The following is a 22,025-nucleotide window of genomic DNA, read 5'->3' on the forward strand; positions in this document are numbered from 1 at the left end:
TATATATTATATAACAATGTCCTGATTTACTCATCATTTACACCCGGTAAGAAGGAGTTGATTGAAGCGCATAGACTAGCATTACAAAAAATTTACATTTCAAAGCCTTTAAATGCGTACACATTGCATTTTTGTCCAAAATGCCATTAAATGCTCTTTACTGTATAAAACTTGTTTCGTTTCAATCATTTTCAATGCGAATTAACTTTAAGGCATTACATTGATTTGCTTGTAATATCTATGAGGTTATGCCAGTTAATGTCATTTTTTGATAATCAGCTAACCGCGAAATTGCATGCCATGTAATGCCTTTCACGAACAAAGTATCGAACCGTGTCTATGCTATTCAATCATGTTGACAAAATATTGAATAAAATCAATGCCGGTCAATGCGATTCAATTATTTTTCGGACAAAAATGCAATTGGTACGCATTTAAGGGCATTGAAATGTGCTTTTTTCTTAATGCCAATCTATGCGTCCCAATCAACTCGTAGTTACCGGGCAGCTATCCTAGGCTGAATACGCGTGTGTGTACGTTACCGTTTTAACCCGAATTTATTTATAACTAGCTGTAACTAGTTAACACGCAAAATTACAACGATCATTTATCGAAACTGGTTTTAACTAGTTAAAACGCGAAGTAACCAAGTCCTTTTGCAAAACTAGATTCATCCAATTGTGCTTTGGAAAGAACTAGTTTTACCTGTAGTATTCAGTGTGGTTCTAGATGTGACCAATCACTCTTCTTTGATCAAACCGCAAAAAGCCTCCGCAATTTTTCTACAAATCACAAGTGCTACTTACAAGATAAAACCTTTATGAAACAGAAAACTTGTAAAACTGCGCGATATTACTTGTAAAAGGAGTCCCCGCACTTGTAGCTCGTAAGAAGTACCAATGTCTTAATGAAACGTCCATATACAATACAAGTTACAATTTCCTAGACTTGCCCTTGTATATTGTAACTTTTAGATTTCATGAAATAGGCTCCAGATCAGGAAATACGATCGGGGTCAGATCAGTATTACGTTTGAAATCGGGCGATTACTGCACGAGTATGTGTATTTGACGTCATACACACGTTGTTGCCAACTATCCGAGTAGTTCCGCCGTTCCGCATTTTTCTTTTTCTTGCTGTGATCTTTGAGGGCCAGTCCACAATGAGAGTCGTGAACGTCGACGTTCAACGTATATATGCGTATTTTGACGCCATACGCACGTTGTTGCCCACTATCTGAGCAGTTTTGGTGTTTCGCATTTTTCGTTTTCTCGCTGCGACCATTGGTCGCAATGTGCATATGACGTCAAATACGCATATACGTTTGAACGTCGACGCTTACGATCCTGATTGTGCTCGACCGCCCTGATAGCTTCGTCCCTCCAAGAACACCGATCACAAAGCCAATGATTGTAACCGAATACTCTACGTACACTAGCCGAAGCTCTCTTCTAAATTCTCAAACCTGTGTGTGCTTATGGGTGTGTGATTCTGTACTATGCATATTGTCGTCTATTTGAGTCAATTGAAATCGATTTTTACAGGTTAAATAATGTATGATGAAAGGTATTAGGTTTGTGTCAATTTGGAAAAGTCAGAAAAAGAAACTGTTTTTATGAACATGCGACTCTGCCTGTCTGTCTTCCGAATCAGAATTTTTTGTGGTGCACTCATTTGTAGTCCAAAAAGACCATTCAAGTTCCATAACCACCCTTCCACCGCCAACAATTGTGATTTTAGTCAAAAAATGTAAGCTAGGAACATTAAAAAATCAACTCTCTTATGAAACCACCCCTAGATACGATGAATAGTAACGAAATAAAATTATTTGCCTAAAAGAGATCTCCAAAATCGCCTAAACCGTTGTTACATTCTTATCATAGTGAGAATTTATTATAGTTTAATGTGGAAACTGACTATCTCGGATTTCTATAAATCTCCTCGTTTTTAAAATGCTTGAATCCGAAAAAAACAGGTTTTAGGATGGCGTCTTATCTGTCTGTGGTTTTTGCCGTTATCTTGGTCGTCATCCGGATAAGTTTTGAAAAAATAATCGGATTATTTTCTTTTTTTGTAGACCAAGAATTGAACTTTTGAGAAGGGCAAAAAAGCCAAACCAACGTAAACTTTTTAAAAACAATTTTTTACATTCTCATCATTTATGATTGAAAATCCGAAAATCAGGTTTTCATGATGGGGCCTGTCTGCCTGTCTGTCCGTCCGGCCGTCCGTCCGATTGCACAAAAAATAATGGAAAATAAAAAATCCATTTTGTGGACGAACTATGTAGGATACGATAAAAGGTGAATTAACAAAAATGGTTATCCCAAAAAAGATCTACAATTTCGTTAAGAATCGCTTCTTGATAGGACGCGTACTTTTTGTTTTATTCGTGAAAAATAACGTTGAAAAAAATAAAATAAAAAAAATGTGTGGAAAAACGACGAAAGTTATGAGAAAAAAATTCAACAAAACCTGTTTACAAATGTATGTCGGAAATCGAGCGCGCAGCGCGAGTGTCACGATGAGAATATGTACCTCAAAGTCTACAGAGCTTTGAGAAACTTAATATTTTACTATACTTAATTAAGTGAACAGAATATGAAGACGTATATAAATACTGCCATCTAAAAGAGATCTTTTGATAAAGTTTTTTTCAAGCATTCCAAATGCAAAGAATAAATCTCCGAGCGCGAAGCGCGCGGTGTAATTATGTTCGAGCGCGAAGCTCGAGGTAACCTACTATCGTGCGCGAAGCGCAAGATTCAACCGTCGCGCGCCCTAGATTTTTCGCAAGTATTTTTTGTTCAAATCGTAAACAATAAAATTTTAAATAAACAAATTACCTTTATGGAAAAACCACACAAGATTCTATAGAACGTTTGATAACAAAGTTGTTCGTGTGAATTAAATCTGAAAAATTGCTTTTGACCTTTATCGATAGGATGCGTACTTTTTTTAATTATTGAGAAAACTTTCAAAAAGCGTCTATTTCTATATCAATGCATATTATACATTCTAATAATAATATACATTTATTGAAAATATAGAATTTTCAAGATAGCTGCTAGTAAAGATAAAAAAAATATTATGGCAATCATAAAAAATAAAACTTGTACTTTATCTTGCAATTCGATAATAAGTAAGTTAAAAATATTGTAAAAGTCTTTTTGTTAGGGACAAATTTTAATTAAGTAAAAAGCACGATATATGTTACGAGAATTTGTTTGTTAAAGCCGAAGTGCTTTAACAAAAAAACAATTCACAATCGCCAAATTGAAGTTGTTGATGGTTCAACTTTCAATTTTAAAAGGTCTATGGACAAATATGAATGAAGTACAAAAACCGAGCGCGAAGCGCGAGGTAACATATTATCGAGTGCAAAGCGCGAGATCCAACCGACCTACACTCAAGGCTCGCTCAATCTTACGCGACGCGGCGGGCAGTGTATCTTAATAGGGATAATGGGTTTTGTTTTAAACGTGGGCAATGCGATAAATAATCAACAATTCAAATTTATAATTGAACAATACAAAATACGATAATAGATCCAACTTCAAAGCTTCGTGCTTTAAAACACCTGCAAAATCTCTTTTAGATATTCTTTGAAATCCCTCGCAGCTTGACCACGAATAATTTGTTTGTTTACATTTTCATGAATTATGATAAAAGTTATTAGAATCATGTGAATTTATAACTAAACAGCTTGCGTCAATTCTCGACGTTTTGTGACCCCTTAAGTGAAAAAAAAAAGATTTTTCCGAACATATCTGTCTCTCTGTAAAATGGTATGTCTGCAGTCTTATTACGCGACAACTTTTGAACGAATTATTCAATCAGAATTTGCTGAAATTAATATACCACAGAAAAACCTGGGTGTTCCCTAAAGTTGCGGCTCAAATAAAAGTTGGTATCATTTAGAACTATAGATCCAATAGATACCAAAAGCGTTCCTTTGGAACGCACTTGAGAAGAACAAAGAGATGCATTCACAAACCAACCGCTTGCAAAGTACGGCTTGTAAGTTAGGGATAGATTAACAGCTATCGACCGATGAATTCAGAAGAGTATCATAAATGTAATAATAAATATTCCATTAGACCAATATTAATAATTTTAATTAAAAAAGACCAGCACAAAGTGCTCAAAATGTCGATTTCACGAAGAATTGACATTTTTTGTTTTAATGCTCGTTTTCATGTACTCGTGGGGGTGTGTTAGGGGTGTCAAACCCATATTTATGGTAGATGAAATTCTTCGCTGGATAATTCTCTACATTCCCCCATACTTTCACGTCACATTTTTTCAAACCCTAAAAAATTATTCCAAAAACTCAAAAAAGTGATTTTTCCCAATACATTTTACATGGGAAACTTCAAGTAAAAACCGGCACCTGTTAAAATCAAAAAGTCAAAAAATTAGGGCATTTCTTTTTTCGAATTTGGATTGAGATTGTGGGGATCGTTGCCCTCTAAAAAATAAAAGCCTTTTTTGAGCCACCCTAGTGTACAGAGTGTTCCGCGAGAACTGTAATTAATTTTGTGGGGAAGTTGTGCACAAAAAAATAAGCAAAAAAGTCTCCAACATTTTTTTCGTCAGATGCTTATTATGGGCACAACAACGTGTGAGCATGTGTGGCTACAAACTTTGGTTCATATGAGATTGTTGCAACAAATAAGCGCAATGAAATATGTTTAGAAAAATTCAGATAAACGGAAATTATAAAAAGATTAATTGCATAAAGGCAAGAAAGTACTACAAATTACAACTACGAAAAATGTGTTTCAATTGTAATGTAATTTGTAATATTATTCAGAGCTGCAGATCGAGCTAGAAACTTACCCCCGCCATACCTACCGTTTGGGAGCCGCAAAACAGGACGTGCATGATTACCACTGTAAGTTCGTGTTTAAGCCGAAAATGCACGACTCGAACTTCGGTTTTCTCAGGTCTTCTGCTACATGATGATGGCCGATATGAAAGCTTTGGAAAACTTCGGTGTTATTCTATTTATATCTCGATCCGCATTTGAAAGAAATTGGCGATTTTAATGTTTCGCGTGATTCTTAATTTCATGTGTGTGTGTGTTGAATTTGAGGTTATGTTTTTCAGGTGTATATAATATGGATATTATTACTATTATGTATATTATTAATGTTAACATTATAATTATAAAATACTATATTAATATTAATGACTAGCTGACTAACTTTTTATAGTAATAGTTAAAATTTCAACTAAAACAATTCGTTTTCTGCAAAAAAATAAACTTTGAATAAAATAAATCAATTGAAAAAATTATTTAATTTTTAAAGAAGAAGTAAAATTTTCATCCAAAAAGCTGAACTCTATACTACTTTGACTAATTTGTTAAATCATTTTCAAAAATGTTAACAGAGTAGTTCCACTTTCAACCAGAAAAGTTGAAAAAAATCGTTAAAATTTTTTGAAACTGATTTAAATTATTCAAATTAATTGAAAATTCCTTGCAATTTTCAAATTACCCTAAAATATTTCAAATCCATTAAAATCTTGTACTAAATTATTGAAATCATTAGAAAATTCTTTGGAATCTATTAAAATATCCTAAGATATATCAAATCTTTGAAATCTCATATTATATTACTCTGGTCAATTTATTGACCTTTGAAGATTTTTAAATTACTTTGAAATTATTTTAAATAACCCTGCTAAAATTGTTAAAATTCTTTGAAATTCCTTTAAATTATCAAAATGAATTTAAAATGCTTTAATATCTTTTTAAATATCCTCCAATATTTAAAAAACTTTGAAATATTTTGAAATCTCTTTACAATTTCCAAAGCTCTTGAAAATTCTTAAAAATTTTAAAAATACCCTAAAATATTTCCAATCTTTTACAATCTCATACTACATTATTGAAATCAATTCAAAATTCTTTGGATTCTATTAAAATATACTAAAATATATTAAATCTTTCAAAATCTCATATTAAATTACCTCAATCAATTGAAAATTCCTTGTGACATTTTAAAATACTCTTAAATACTGCAACACCTCCAAAATATTCTGACATACCTGGACCTTTTTTAAAAGATTTTTAAAGTACTTCTTTAAGATTCTGTGTAATTCCTTAAAATTATAAAAATAAGATGAAAATTCCTTAGAATCTGTTAAAATACCTTGAAATATAGCAAATCCTTTAAAATACCATAATAAATTACTTTAATCAATTTAAAATTCCTTCGAATCATTTAAAATTTTCTCAAATCTTTTGAAATACCTAAAACATTTTTTTAACATTCCTAAAGTACTTTGGATTTTTTTTAAATAGTCCTTTCAAAGTTTCTTAATTCTTTGAAATTCATATGAATTATAAAAATAAATTAAAAATTCCTTGACATCTTTTAAAACATCCTCAAATATTTAAAATTCCAAAAAATCTTTTGATACATATTTCTTGAAATTTTTTAAAGCTCTTGAAAATTCCTTAAAAATTTAAAAATACCCTGAAACATTTCAAAACTTTTGAAACATCCTAAAATATTTAAAATCCCTGAAAATCTTTTGAATTCCCTTGAAATTTTGTAAACCTTCAAATTAAAATTTAGAAAAGAGAAAAATTTCAAAACGTTACATACTGAAATGTTTGTAGGTTGGAGTTTTGAAAATGGGATCAATAAAAATTCAAAGCTTTCGAAATTTAATATTCAAAAATTTTCCACTATGAAATGTAATAAATTTTCAACTTGATTGGATTCAAGTCTATAAATTTTGAATTGTAAACTTGGAAGTATATTTACAAAAAATTAGTAATCATAAATAAATTGAAGGCGTTCAAAATTAAAAAGTATGTTTTTCAAAAAAAGATATATAATTTCATAATTATATGCAAAAATTGTTTCAGAAATAGTTAAACTTCAACTCGAGTAATTTATATTAAGGCTTTAATTTAATATTTTAACTAATCTACAAACAGTTAAATTTTGAATGTTTTAAAATTTTTCTGTTTTCTAAGTTTCAGTCTAAAATAATTTCATTTACAGATTTTCCAATTGACAATCATTTCAATATTTAATGTTTTGAAAATTTTCTCTTTTCTAAATTTCAATCTGAAGTTTTAAAAAATTTCAAGAGATTTCGAAAGATTTTTAAGGAATTTAAATATTTGAGGATCTTTTAAAAGATTTCAAGGAATTTTTAATTTATTTTTTTAATTTACAGGAATTTCAATGAATTAAAAAATATTTTGGAAGGGTTATTTAAAAAAATCTCAAAGTACCTTAGAAATCTTAATAAAAAGGTCTAGGTATTTCAAAAGATTTTAAAGGATTTGAAAACTTTGAGAGAAATTACTTTCCGAACAACCCAGATTTTTGACAAAAATCAAGTATCAATATTTCTAAATGAATAATTTTATTGTTTGTTTTACTTAAAGAATTTGTGACATTTACTAAGCTTTAAAATTCTTTATTCAAATTATGACCTTTGAGAATGAAAAGATTTCAAATCTTCAGTCCATCAAAATTGAGTGCTCGTAAAATTCGAGCCTTTAAAAGTAAAAATCTCGGTAAGTTTATAAACAATTTCATAAATGTTATGAAATTAATTTTTTAATACAGATACTTTTTATATATTCTATTTAAAATTTCTAATTTTTTCAACTTACAAACTTTTAGGCTTCTTAAATTTGTACGTTTTTCAAATAATAAATTTAAAAAATTGTAGATCCATTGAAGAGGCGGTGTATTCTAAACTTGTTATTCCTTTCGAAGATGCTAAAATTAGAAATATATAAATTTAAAATCTGCTGCCTACAAAATTAAATTGTAATTCAGTTAAAACGTAAAAGATCAAAAATGAACTATCTACGTGAACAGTGGTGCGGATCACCTCTCGTTTTCTGCGACTGTCGACTAAGTTACATAAGCTGATGTGTCTGAGTTCTTTGATTTCTAGTCTCTTAATTTACCTTTAGCAAGAAATCTAAATAAATCTAAAGAAATCTAAAACTCCGTTTAAAATAATATAAAATCTGATAAACTTCATACTATAATGTAAAAAATTATGTTTTAAATCCTATCTCTTTCAAAGTCCTCGACTGCCATGTGAACTCCAGAAAAGCTCTTTCAAATATTGTTAACCTTTAGAGTATTTCTTAGAGAAGATCGCTTAGTTCATAAAACACTTTTACATAAGAAGTACTTGACTTTTTTCTGCGACTCAGTTTTTAAATATCCGTAGACTTTATTCTACATCTCATAAATAGTTTTCTATTATTTCTTCAAAGGCATTGTAACATTTGAAGACTTTTCTATCTGTGCAAGATTCTTCAAATAATCGCCTAAATTTTAAACGACTAAATTTTTCCGTGTATAGAGAAAATATAGATGATAATCGGGGCCTTATATTATCTAAATTTCTATTTTCATTTGGAATATTTCAAGGCGATTTTATGAGAAAAGGATAAAAAATAAAAATAAAGGGGGAAAATATAATGCAATGCACATAGTCAATAACGAAAACTGTGGTCGTATTTTACCAAGTCGTATATTTATCTCGCGTGATCTTCAACGCAGAGAGGAGTTCCTGCCGATTTTAACGATCCTTGAAACGAGCGTTCATGCATAATGCAAGGATCGTCAGTCCCGAAGGACCTCTTTGACTTCGAAAAACCTTATTCTCGCTTTTTGTCCAGTCACGGTACGGGGCAAGATGACACGCACGTTTCGGCACCATAAACTTGGAATCAGTTCCACCTCCTCTAACCTTGCCGTCTCCGATTCTTGTTTTAGATCATCATCATTATGCAGATCAGCATAAACTGCTGTTGATATAATTTTATTTGAATGGACTACTTAACTGATAAAAGCAGTGATGATTTCTAAAAAAAACTCCATTTTTTAGTACTTTTTCATGTGGATTGGGGTCATGGCCTCCTATTTGTTTCTTACAGTCTGTATATCTGAATTGTTAGAACCAAATTATACTGAGACTGGGCAAAGTCTTACTAATTACACAAGTAAGCATTTCTACTAATTCGTAGTCAAAGTTTACAAATTCATTTGGTAACAAAATAAGTATGCCTATATATTATTATAAGTTTCTTACTAATTCATGCATTTAATTCCGATATTTAAATTAGTTGTAGTTTAATTTTGCCATGCGAATGTTCAATAAGCATATTAGATTGATTTATCTTTTAACTATTACAATGATTAGTTTTCTACTAATATATGGGTGATTGTCAAACTGCAAGCAAACTTGATTTCCCCGTAATATAATGCTGAAGTAGAAACTCTTACTTATTTTTATTTAATAAGTACTTATTATGATCTTCTAGAAAATGTTCAGTTCGTTTTTCTTTTAATTTCGGTTTCTGTTGATTTAAATTTAATATAAGAATACTCCAAACCTCTTTAGCGTTAGGTGTCCCAACCTTACTTTGTACAAGAAGATACGGATTTTCTCTTTTGTTTTGACAGTTAGCCTAAAAAACGTCTAATGTCTCAAGTTCGTAAACTTTAGAGGAACAAAACCTTGATTTATGCAAATTGTTCAAGCCAAACAAATAATATTGTATAAATCTTACAGTCTGTCCCTCGATTTTTGTTGTTTTAATCGTCATTTGCGTGAGTATTTTTTTCTAGTAAAATGTTTGTAGTTACAACTGAGTAATAAACACGAAATTATTAAGCGTTTCCGTGAACACAAAATTCTATAAAATTTAACTTAAAATATAAACATATTTTTTTGTAAATCGGATAATAAAACTCAAAAGTACATTTTGACAACAAAATCGTCATCAGCGATATTGCTCAAAAAACAGTTTCGAAGTAAAAAAAAAACATTTCGTTACCTGCTCAGCAGATTTATATTTAATGCTCTGGCGTTTATTTGTGATTAGAATTTTTTATTTTTTATAAATATTAATATAGGATAAACTTAATCGTTTTCCTGTCGTAATTCGTGTGATGCAGTGATACAGTGTATATCTGCGCATGCGTGAGGATCAGGTGGGTTGATTTTTTTATTATTACGTTATCTTACTTCAGTTCGTAAAAATTTTCTAGAATATGTGGTTGAATATTTAGTTCTTCCTAATGTGCATGCGTTACAGCTTTTATACTTTTTAAGGGCTTGCTCTCTTTTTCAACAAACTCCTAACATAAAATCCGCTTTCCATATTTAATGTAAGAATTTAATTATTATTTCTCATTTTCTGAAATGCCCCTTTTGGATTTCAAATTTTCAGATGTGATACAATAAACTTTGGATGTTAAATATGGAATTCCTAATGATAATGTGATTGCCACTTTAGGTACTAAAGTTTGCTTGCAATTTGACAATCACCCGTATGGGTTCAAAGCAACACTGGTTTTTTTTTGTGAATTTCCAAATATTAGGAAAATCTTTTTTCATCATCTAACCCAAAATGAGAGGGCGAGGCAGCCGGGCTCCCGTTTCCGGTAATGATCGCGAAAGAACTCTTGTTTTCAAGTGATGTATTTTTGGCTTTGGTCAAGGGAATAAGGGTGAGCTGATGCAGAAAAGGCAGAGAGTGCGGAGATCGAGTGTAAAGGAAGAATGGCGAGTAAAGACAAACGTGTGTAAGGTGAAAGTGAGTGGTTTGAAGTGAAAATTCGGAGTGTGTGAAGTTTTTGAGGTTAGGAGTGAAAAAATAGTTGCTCGATCAGGGGGGCAAGAGGTAGGTGCTAAAGGCGGGAAACGTCACGGAGCTTTGGGTAAGGTAGGATGCCGACGACGCGATGTCCACAAACTGGCGCCAGAGGGCAACAGTTACTGAACGATCGCACAGAGCAGAAACCCGTAGTGACAGGAACAGCTGTCGTTGCTGAAAGCATTGCCAGTGGGGGGATGGGTGACGTTGATCGCAGTGACAGCAGCGGTGATGAAAGTGCCGAGAAGTCGACCCGGGCGGGGAGGGTAGCAGATTCGGGTACCGGCAAGCAACGCGGAAGGCCCTTAAATTTACAGCACCTTAACAAGCTAGGCAGCGCGGGTTCGAAAAGAAGTCTGGACGAATGGCAAAAAAAGGCGAGCGAGACTAGCAGTGAAGGCGAGAAAAAAAAGGGAAAGAGTGGCTGGGGAAGATGAGGTAGAAAGGAACCAGGATAATAAGAGAATTATAATTAAACGAAAAACACCAGAGAGTGAGATAGAGGGGTTGGGGGGATGTTTGAAAAATTGGAAGCTGTCATTAAAGAGTTTAGAGAGGCAACAAGAAAGAGATTGGATGACATGAATAGGGATATGAATAGGCAGGAAAACGATGTAAGGGGGGAAGTGAATAAGGTCAGAGAAAAATGGGAAGAATGGGATAAACTATGGCAGGAGGAGAAAGACAAAGTTTGGGGTAAACTAGAGAGCATTGAGAATATACAGAGAGAGGTTGACGAACGGAGAACTAGAGAAATAAAACAGTTGGAAGAATGGGTATGCAGTCTAGAAATTAGGAATGAGCATATGGGGGAAAAGACGGAGAATGAGAAAATAGTCAAAGGGAATGAAAAGAACGTCCGAACTGAGAATGAAAGATTGAAGAAAAGACTCAGTGGTATTGAAAGAAGATTAGAAGGGGAAGAAAGGACAAAGAGAAAAAATAACATAGTAGTTAAGGAATAAAAGTGGAGAGTGAAACAGGAGAAGTGGGAATAAAAAATTTTTTGCAAGACATTAAAGTGCCGGTAAGGGGAGAAGGAGTCATGAAAATAGGAGAAATAATGAAAGGAAAAGAAGGAATATTTTTAATAAAAGTGGGGAATGAGGAGTAAAAAAAGAAAATTATGGAGGGAAAAAAATTATTGAAAGGAAAAAGCGAAAGGATTGAAGAAGATCTGACATGGAGGGAGAGGAAAAGGAGATGACAAATATAGCAGAGGGCTTAGGTAGAGAGGAAAAAGGGCCATATGGGGTGGATAGGGAGACACAGGTTTTGGATAAATGGGCAGGAATAGTGTTGGGATGAAGAATTAGAAGAATTAAAGAAAAAAGGAAAAACTCTTGAGAAAGGTAGGGGGAAGGGAGACAAAAAAGAGTCTAGAAATAAATCAGAGAAGTTTCCAAACAGCAAAGGGGAAACAAAGTGAAGAGGAAAGATGAGGGAAGGGAAGAGAGAAACGTGAAAATAGCTTTCTGGAATGTGTCAGGTTTGAAGAACAAGAATAAAGGATTTTGGGAGGAGTTAGAAAAGTGGGATGTGATTATGATGAGTGAAACTTGGGCATATGAGAAGGACTGGAAGGGAATAAAAAAGCTGTTGCCGAAAGGTTATGTATGGACAATGCAAGAAGCAAGAAAAGAACACGTTAAAGGGCGATGGATAAGCGGCATGATGTCAGGGGTGAAAAAAGAATTAGCAGTAAAAGGGAGAAAGATGAGGACATGGAGAAAAAGTATGGAACAATGATGAGAAAAATTATAATTGGGAAAGCAGAAATAGCGGTGGTGTGTGTATACAGAAGAAGAGGGGAAGGGGAAGGCTGGAGAGTAATAAGAAGGTGGATAGAGGAAAAGAAGGAAGAATTAGTTTTAATAAGAGAGGACTTAAATGCATGAGCTGGCGAACAAGGGAGAGGGTTATGGGATGAAGAAAAGGAGGAATATATAAGGAACTCTAAACATAGAGAGACGGACAGGGAGGGGAGGAAGTTACTAGACATGATAGGAGAAACAGGATGGTTTATATGCAATAGCAATATGATGGAGATGAGGAAGGGGAGACCATATTTATAGGAAAGGGAGCAACAGTAATAGACTACATCTTGGCTAAAGAAAGAATGCGGCATATGATAGGGAGTATGAAGATAGTGAATGAGATAGGGTCCGAGCACTTCCGAGTCATAGCTACACTAAAAACAGGCGTCAGTAAGCGCGGCAGAGGGCAAAAGGAAAAAGAATGCGAAAGAAACACGAAAATGGGAGTCTGGGGGGTAGATAAATTAAAAGAGTGTAAACAAAAGATGGAAAAGGAGAAGGTTAGATATGAAAAAGAGGAGGGAATATACTCGTTAATTGAAAGGTTGAAGGGGTCGATTGAAAAGGTAAAGGATGAGCTGGGTACTAATGAAGAAAGAGTTCGGGGAAAGAGAGGCTGGTGGGACGAGGAATGCTGGCAGGGTAAAGACAGAATAAAAGAGTGTGTGAGCAAATGGAGAAAAGGGGAAATGAAGGAGGAGTATAACAGGAGGAAAAAAGAACACGAGAAGATGCTGGAAATAAGAAGACAAAGGGGAAAGGAATAATATAAAGCAGAAGTAGAAAAAGCGATCAAAGAAGGTAGGGTGTGGGATGTGATAAGTAGGGATAGAGGCGAAAGGAAAAATAAAGATCAAAGGAGAAAAGTGTAGGATAGTCCAAGGAGAAATGGAGGAAGGGAACGAGATAACAAGAAAAGAAGTGGATGAGGCAATAAATAGGTTAAAAAGAAACAAGGCGGCAGGAAAAGATAAGATGGAAAACGAAGCGATGAAGTATGGAGGAGAATGGATTAGGGATGGGATGTGGAAGATCTGCAACAAGATCTGGAAAGGGGAAGGTTGGCCGGAAGTGTGGGCGACGGGACTGGTGGTATCGCTTGTCAAGAAAGGGGAAGGAAAGAAGGTAGAGGAATAAAGAAGGATCACTCTCATGTCAGTCGGTTATAAAATATATGCAGAAATCTTAAGAAAAAGGTTGGAAATGCAGGTAGAACAAAAAGAAAGTATCCCACAAAATCAGACGGGATTTAGAAAAGGGATAAGAACTATAGACAACAGCTACGTACTTAACTATTTAGTTAACAGAAATTTGGGGAGAAAGACAGGGAAAATAGTCGCTTTGTTCGTAGATTTCAAAGTAGCGTTTGACTCAGTGAACAGAAAAGTGCTATGGCAGGCAATGAAGGAGAGGGATGTAGAGGAAAAGTTGGCGAAGAGGATAAAGGAAATTTTTACTGAAACCAGGATTAGTGTGAAAATAGGAAAGGAAAAAGGGCAGGTTTTCTGGACAGGCCGAAGTCTAAGGCAAGGGTGCCCGTTGAGTCCGTTACCCCTTAATATCCTACTGGCGGACTGAGAGGAGAAGGTAAAGGAGAAAGGGAAAGGAGGGACGTTTTTGGGTAATAGCAAACTATACTCTCTAGCATACGCCGACGATGTAGTTCTATTAGCAGATGATGAGAAGGGGATAAGCCTAATGATGAGAATCTTCGAAGAGTATGTGGAAACAAAAGAGCTGACGGTGAATGTAGATAAGACAAAGGTGATGTGCTTCAGAAATATAAAGAGCAAAATATATTACGTTTGGAAGATGAAAGGACAAAAAGTGGAAATTGTGGAGGAGTTCTGTTACCTAGGTTTTTGGTTTGAGGCAGAAGGGGGAAACGAGCTGCAGGTGAGGAAAAGAATTGAATGTGCGAGTAAAGTAATGGGCCAAGTATGGGGTATAGGAAAGAGAAGGTTTAAGAACGATTGGGTAATGAGGGTCTGGTTGTTTGATGCGTTGGTGTGGGCGGTGTTGTGTTATGGTGTGGAGATCTGAGGATGGAAGAAACATAGGAAAGTAGAGAGCATGCAAGAACGATTTTTGAGGTGGGTAATGGGGGTTAGCTGGAGTTGCCCAGGATATATGTTAAAAGAAGAGTTAGGAAGAGAAAATATGGTTACTAGACAAATTAAGGGTGCCTGGAGGTTTGAAGAGAAGCTAAGAAGGCGAGAGGTAAGTAAAATTGCACAAGCACGTTTCGGCGAAATTCGGAACTATGAAGCGAGAACTAATGTGGGAAATGTAAAATGGGAGGAAGAAAGGAAAAAAATGAGAAGGGTGTGTAATATTCGAGAAGGGGTTACGGAGTGGCAGGACATAAAGTTAGAGCTGTTAGTTAAACAAGGAGAAGAGAGATGGACAAATATTATAGATTCGAGATTCAATAGATGGTATATGATGGTCAAAAGGTTGACGGAACCAGAATATCTGCAAAAAATAAAAAAGGAAGAAAAATGGAGAAGGGTTGTATGGTTCAGAATGGGAGAAGGAGTGAGAGCATGCAGATATTGGATGGATGAAGAGGAGAATTTATGCAGAGTATGTGGATACGAAATGGAGTCATGGGCATATATGTTAGAGAGATGTGCGGGAAAGAAAGAAGGACAGTTGAGTGTGGGTGAATGTGTAAGATGTATCTTGGATGGTAGTGGACAGGGAGTGATGTGGATGAAGAAATTGGAAGAAGTAAGGGAAAGAAAGGGAGTAGGGCAGAGCCAAACGGGTAATCTTGAAAAGGGACCGTAAAAAGCGAAAAATTTTTTCAATATCGTGGAAAATGCATTTATTTATGTTAAGAGGAAACGGAAGCCCTGGAAGCTCACTCATTTTAAGAATTAATGTCATTACTGTTACTATTGTTTATCCTATGTAATGCGAAAGAGTAGAATATAAGTAGTAGTTAAGTTAGACTAAGGATGGAATTGTAAATATATTTACATGGAACGGAGGCCCTCAAACCCGTAAAAGGGAGAGATTAAATACATACATACATACATCAATACATGAGAGGACGAAACAGCCAACAAAATTTCATTGTTTAGATTACCCTACTTTTGACCTATCATATGAATTGTGAGTATACAGAATACATCCTTATATCCCCAAAATTTTTTAGTTAAATGAACATAATTTTGATTGAATCAATCCTAGCATGTGGTTATTATATAGACAACAAAATATTTCGCTGATCTAAGAAAATTGGTTGGTCAGTCAAATTTTGTTGATTATACCATAAAGTAATTTTCTCGAAAAATAAAAAAAAGAATAAGGGCAGTAAACCACCCCTACATATATTTAAAATTGTGCTAAAAATATTTAAATTCACAGAAAAAAATGAACAAAAATATATTTTGCACTTGAGGCAAAAATAAAGTTGATTTGTTTCGCCAAAAAAATATTAAAATATAATTAGTGGGGGTGACCATCCCTAAAACTTTTTATTTTGTGTCTATAATAATATATACTTTCCATAAACAAAGACAAATAGGAAAATAGTTTTATAACGAAGGAAGTAAAATAGAGTTCATCCAATATTAATAAACAAATTACGCGGGGGTGAACCACCCCTGCGTATTTTCAAATACTTCGAAAATTGCTAAATTAATAGAAAAAAATGTTTTAAAAAATATATTTTGCATCTCAGACAAAAATAAATTTGACGTACTTTGCCAAAAAAGTTGTAAAAAATGAATGGGCGTAGCTACTCCTAAATATGTGTTATTTTGTTTCTATGAATATATATACTTTATATACACAAAGACATTTGGAAAAAAGTTTTATGCTGCAAGAAGTAAAATATAAAGTCCATCCAACATTAATAAAAAAATTACGTGGGGGTAAGCCACACCCTAATTATGCATAGAATAGCAAAATATGTCTAAACTCGCGGCCAAAAATCTGTAGAAAATACGCGTTGCACACAAAAAAGAGGATGACAGTATTTATGTATTTTTAATAAAAAGAGAGCATCGAAGAGGGTTACTAACCCTAAAACGTTTCACATCATTACCCTTTATAATTAAATCTTGTGAATATTGAATCTGTCATTTCGTGCCTGTTGGAATAATTTTACAGTTTTATCAAATTATATATTATCATCTTTACTCAATATTTTTACAGAAAGTACTTATTATTCGTTGTTAGTTATTCCATTATTGTACATTTTGTACAATATTATTTCAACAGGAACAACAGAGAAAACTCAACCATCAGACGTATGTATTTGGGTTTTCAGTTTGGAAAAATTGTGTGCGTCATTTTTCCGATTCTCTTATTTTGATGTACATATCAGGGATAATATTATTAAACTTTACTCTTTGCTGCATAATCAATTAACTTCTCCAAAATATACTAATCTTTCTAAATATGCATGGTATAAAAGCGGATGCATTTCAGATAAAGTAGGTAAATTCGAAAATCCGGTGGACTTTAGCTTCGGTGATTCTTGAAAAACACGTTGCGACATATTAAGTAGTAGGAATATCGCTGTGATTCGATATTCGTGGAGTACAAAATCATTATGTTTTAAACACTTTTTTGACGAACATCATTATTGTTCAAAGTTCGAAGAATACAGCTTCCATATACTGTCAAGAATTCAGAATATTATAAAATTGACCTGAACGTATTATTTTTGTCTGTAAACTATGTGAGGGACCTCCGTGCCCTTTTTGTGCGCATCACGTATTTTCCTTGGATGTTTTGCTCAATTTTAGACTTATTTTTAAATGTTATACATTATTAAGGGCTGACTTCACCCCACTTAATTTTTTTATTTATGTTAAATAAACTCTATTTTACTTTCTTCATTATATAACATCTTCCTAATATTCTATGTGCATGGAAAATATACATAATCATAGACACCAAATAGAAAGGGCTTATGGATAACTAACCCCATTAATTAAAAAAATGTTGTTGAAACCCGACTTTATTTTTGTCTCAATTTCAAAATATATATTTTTTAATTTTTCTCTTATGCATTTAGCTATTTTCAGTACATTAAAAAATATGTAGGGGTGGTTTACATCCGCGTAACTTTTTATTAATTTTGGATGGACTCTATTTTAATTCCTTCGTTATAAAACTATCTTCCTAATAGTCTTTGTGTATGGAAAGTATATATTATCATAGACACAAAATGAAAAATTTAGGGTTGGCCACCCCCATTAATTATATTTTTTATTTTTTTTTTGGCGAAACAAGTCAACTTTATTTTTGTCTCAAATGCAAAATATATTTTTGTCAATTTTTTTTCTGTGAATTTAAATATTTTTAGCACAACTTTAAATATATGTAGGAATACTTTACTCCCTTTATTTTATTTGTTATTTTTCGAGAAAATTACGATATTCATCTTTCCTCACGAGGAAACTTTTCCAGTAGGTTTGATCAAAATCAATTTCGTTTTTATACACAAAACTATACAATCGACACCTGAGCCCCTGAGTTTGAGGGGCTGTTTCATCCCCTTAAAGTGTTTTTCCGCAGATAAAAAAATACTTGTCGTTTAGTTTTTCGAGTGCTCCAACATATATCAGGATGAATCAAATCATCGAGGGACACATGAAGTACCTTCCTTGTAAGTAACAAACTTTTAATTATTCCAATAAAATATTTTACTCGATACAAAGGAATATTTTAGTTGCATGGCAAGCCATTTGCAATATAAACTTTGATAAATCTTTTATTTATATGATCCAAAAAAGCGTTCTGTTTGAAAAAAAATAAAAAATTGATAATAACGCATTTGTAGGCACACACAAAAATTCAATCAATCTTCGGTATTTTCACGTAATCACTTAACCCCAAATGATTTCTGTTTGCGGGTTACTTATTTTGATAAGGTTCAGCGAGATATAAATATTTTTATGTTTTTTTTTTCGCGACGTTACGAACTCTCGAACGTGGAATGTCAATCTTTCATGTTAAATTGAAGTAAGTTTTCAAGAATATATTTTGGTTAAATCAACCAAATCTTGAGCTTTATCATAGTAAAATGTTCTCTTAGATTATTAGGTAGGATCCACCAAAAAGTTTTGTTAAATCAATAAACAATTTTCTAAAATCAGAAAAACTATTTAACCAAAAACTGTGATTGATGTAAACAAATTTGGTCAGCTAAATGGAAATTTTGTTCATTTAACCAAACTATTTTGTAAAATTAACCAAATATGGCACACAAAACAATTCTGTTGAATGAAGAAACATTTTTTTCTGGGTGTACAATGGGATGATTATTATCTAATGTTATCTCGGAATGTCGCGGTGTTTCATAACAGGGACATTCTTCTCCATCGAAAGTCGACAGCGTCATAATATATAGAGTTGATAAGCAACCTAAAGATAATCTCCCGACCGTCGTTTCCTCAGGTCAAACTCAGACGATGCCGTTGCTCTTTCGTGCTACATAAAATGTATGCGTACCCTTTGTTTTCAACTCTTATCTCATATCTATACTATACAAAATGTTCTCTAACGGCTTTCTGCTTTATGTTCGCTCGCTTCTACAGATATACATTAAAGTGAGTAAATAACAGAAGAAAAATACAGGAAGATTCGTCGCAACACTCTGCGAGAAGCTAAATTTATAAAACAGAAAAATATAATCGAGGTTCGTGCGTTGTGTTTAGGGGAAGATGGGACGAGACGGTGCACAACATTTTTGGCGCTAATTAAGTTGTAACCTGTAAGAACTTGCAGAAACAAATATTTGTTAAAATTTTCTCCAATTTATCATTTGCGAGTGGTACATATGTTTTTATAAAAGCAGAGAAATTATTTATCAGAAATTAAGTATCAAGCACTGCAAATTAGGTGGGGCACTATGCCACACGCGGCGTGTAAAACAAAACGCACGGTGGGCGGTATGGAAAATTGGAATGTCAATTTTAATTTGTGAATAATAATTTCCAATTTTTTTAAAAAGTAAGCAACAAATCAAAATGTATGCCCTGGAACACTAACTGGAAGAGATATAATGTTAAAATACGTATTTTAGGCAGAAAATAACCAAAAGAATTAAGGCGGAGGAAGTATGAAAGACATTAAAGGAATTTAAAATAATAAAAAATTGATCTGAAAATGAAATTTAAAGAATAATATCCATATTACTTGAATCATGCGTCGATAAAAGGATGAGAAAACTTAATTTGAATATAAAATTTATTTTTTTGGTAGTTGTTATTATTTTTTAACTACAGCCAAATAGGAACTTGTATTTGTTGTACATAAGGAATTGATGCCGCAACTTCGTATTTACTTTAGACTGGGTGGTAATTTAACGCACAGTTTCTTACGTTTTCGATTGCCCCTTTTAAACTTTCCTCAGACCAGTTTTATCTACCAGCCTTCCTTTTATAATTTCGTATTTTAATAACTTAAATCATGCACCTTATCACTTTCTATTTCTTACAAGCATCTCGCAACTATCCCGACTGGCGACCGTCTACCCCGATAGTGTCTGCGTTCGTGTATGTTCCGTTGTTCCATTCAGCCCGATTCAGTTAGATGCACCTCGCCCCCAAGGAGAATTTTATTTGAAATCCTTAATTTAAACTTTATTTTTTGAAATTGTTGTAAGGGAAAAGTGAATAAGAAAATTATTAGTACTTCATTTTCTCCCGGAAATCACACTATTCGTGAGTTCTGAAGTACTAAAAATTTTCACTTAATTTCTGATACAATTTGAATGAAAATTCAATTCTTTTTGCACTATCCTCAAGTTATTAGACTTATTCTGATTTAATAAATTAATAACAAACTTGAAGTGTGAATATTTTCCATATATAGTAGCGTTCTATTTTATCCGCCTGTTCCATCGCGCCCCACCTTCTCCTACTCCTTCTATATCAACTAAGTATAATAATAGCCTGGGCTTCCCGCCTTATCTCTGATATAATATGTCGTTAGAGCAAGACCTCGAGCAAGACTAAATTGGCAAGGTAGGATTTTGCGGGAAATGCCCGTGGGCTGGTACTATATTAAGAAATTTGGACAGCTTGACTTGTAAGAATTGACCGCTTCATGGTTTTCAACCGTTAGTTTGAACCATTTTTCCTGGGACCATTTTCTATCCCAATTTGGCCCTACTTTATTCGTCTTGTCCGCAATAGCTATTCACAGTAAAAAAAGGACACTTTTGTTGAAGAGCATTTTGCTCTAACGATCATTTGATTCTCGAGATCGTAATGATCTGTCCATTCGAATCAATTTGATCTTATTTTTTGGTTCATTTGTCAGACTAAACAAAATGGCCACCAGTGTTTGGCGCCGATTGTCATAGCGACATAACCTAAAAATTGTGTCTAACTGCATGTAAGTGACAACTGCACTTGACAGGTGATATTTTCTAATATCAGATTTCATTGTTTTTCCAACTTTTCAATTACACTGCAGGATTAAAAACCATATAAAGCTGGTATATGAGCTACAGTACTCTAGGAACGTCAGCCATCTTGGTTTTACTTGACACATGATCCCGAATCAGATCATTATGATCTCAAAAGTCGATCATTCACTCCGGCCGAACAAAATGCTCCAGAATTCGGTTTCATTGTTGTTGCATATCAAAATGATATTGCTTTCGGTATTATTTTGAACATTTTTTTTACTGTGTTAAAAATTTTTTATAGATTTTTACCTTAAATCGTGGAATGGTAATATATATATATATAGGAGAGTACTCAAATATGAGATACCAACTCTGGCGTGATTGTCGGAATTCTATGTACTGAATTTAAAAGTAATATAGGTCATTTTAAAGGAAATTTAGTTTGTCATAAGAAGCTCAAATAAAAAATTTTATTAAAAATTTTTTTATGCTGAACATACAAAAAAGTTAAAAAGTACTTTTTCCAATCTCGTCAAATTATTCTCATAAAAAATGTACTGCTGTTTAGATATATTTAGTTTTTGCAGTAGTCACAAACATTTTTGTAACCAATTTCCCCCGTGCAGCCACAGTGTTGTAAAAACCACAGATATCTCATATTATGAGAACAGCACGATGCAACTATGCACTTACTATGTCTGATCTGTACAATGAAAAACTTCAACACTATCGATATTTTCCTACTTAGTTATTCAATCCCCACCACTCCAGACAAACTTTACTGCTAAATACATATTTAATGAATAATAAATAGGGTTTAGCTGATACCCCGTTTTCTCATATCATATTACTTATAATAATTGCAGAAAAATGTGTAAGTTTCTGATGAAAATGGCAATTAAAGTCTATGTCTCTTAGAATCATAATTGACTTCATCAAGTTCCCTCTCACCCTTGATATATATAGTCCTCTAAACGTGCAGAAATATAAACGTGGGCCTAGCAAGGTACTGACCCGTTTTCTCTACTTCTGGTGTGGGCCTGGTCAGATATAGGAGCAAGGGCCATACAGTCTGTCAAGTTAAAGCGTGGGTGGCTTTACTCGCAGTCAGCAAGGTGTATCGACATGATTTTGGTGTCAAAATATTAAGAAGAGCTCCCTCTTTCAT

The sequence above is a fragment of the Belonocnema kinseyi genome, chromosome 4 (genome assembly GCF_010883055.1).
Source record: "Belonocnema kinseyi isolate 2016_QV_RU_SX_M_011 chromosome 4, B_treatae_v1, whole genome shotgun sequence".
NCBI classification, from domain to species: Eukaryota; Metazoa; Arthropoda; class Insecta; order Hymenoptera; family Cynipidae; genus Belonocnema; species Belonocnema kinseyi.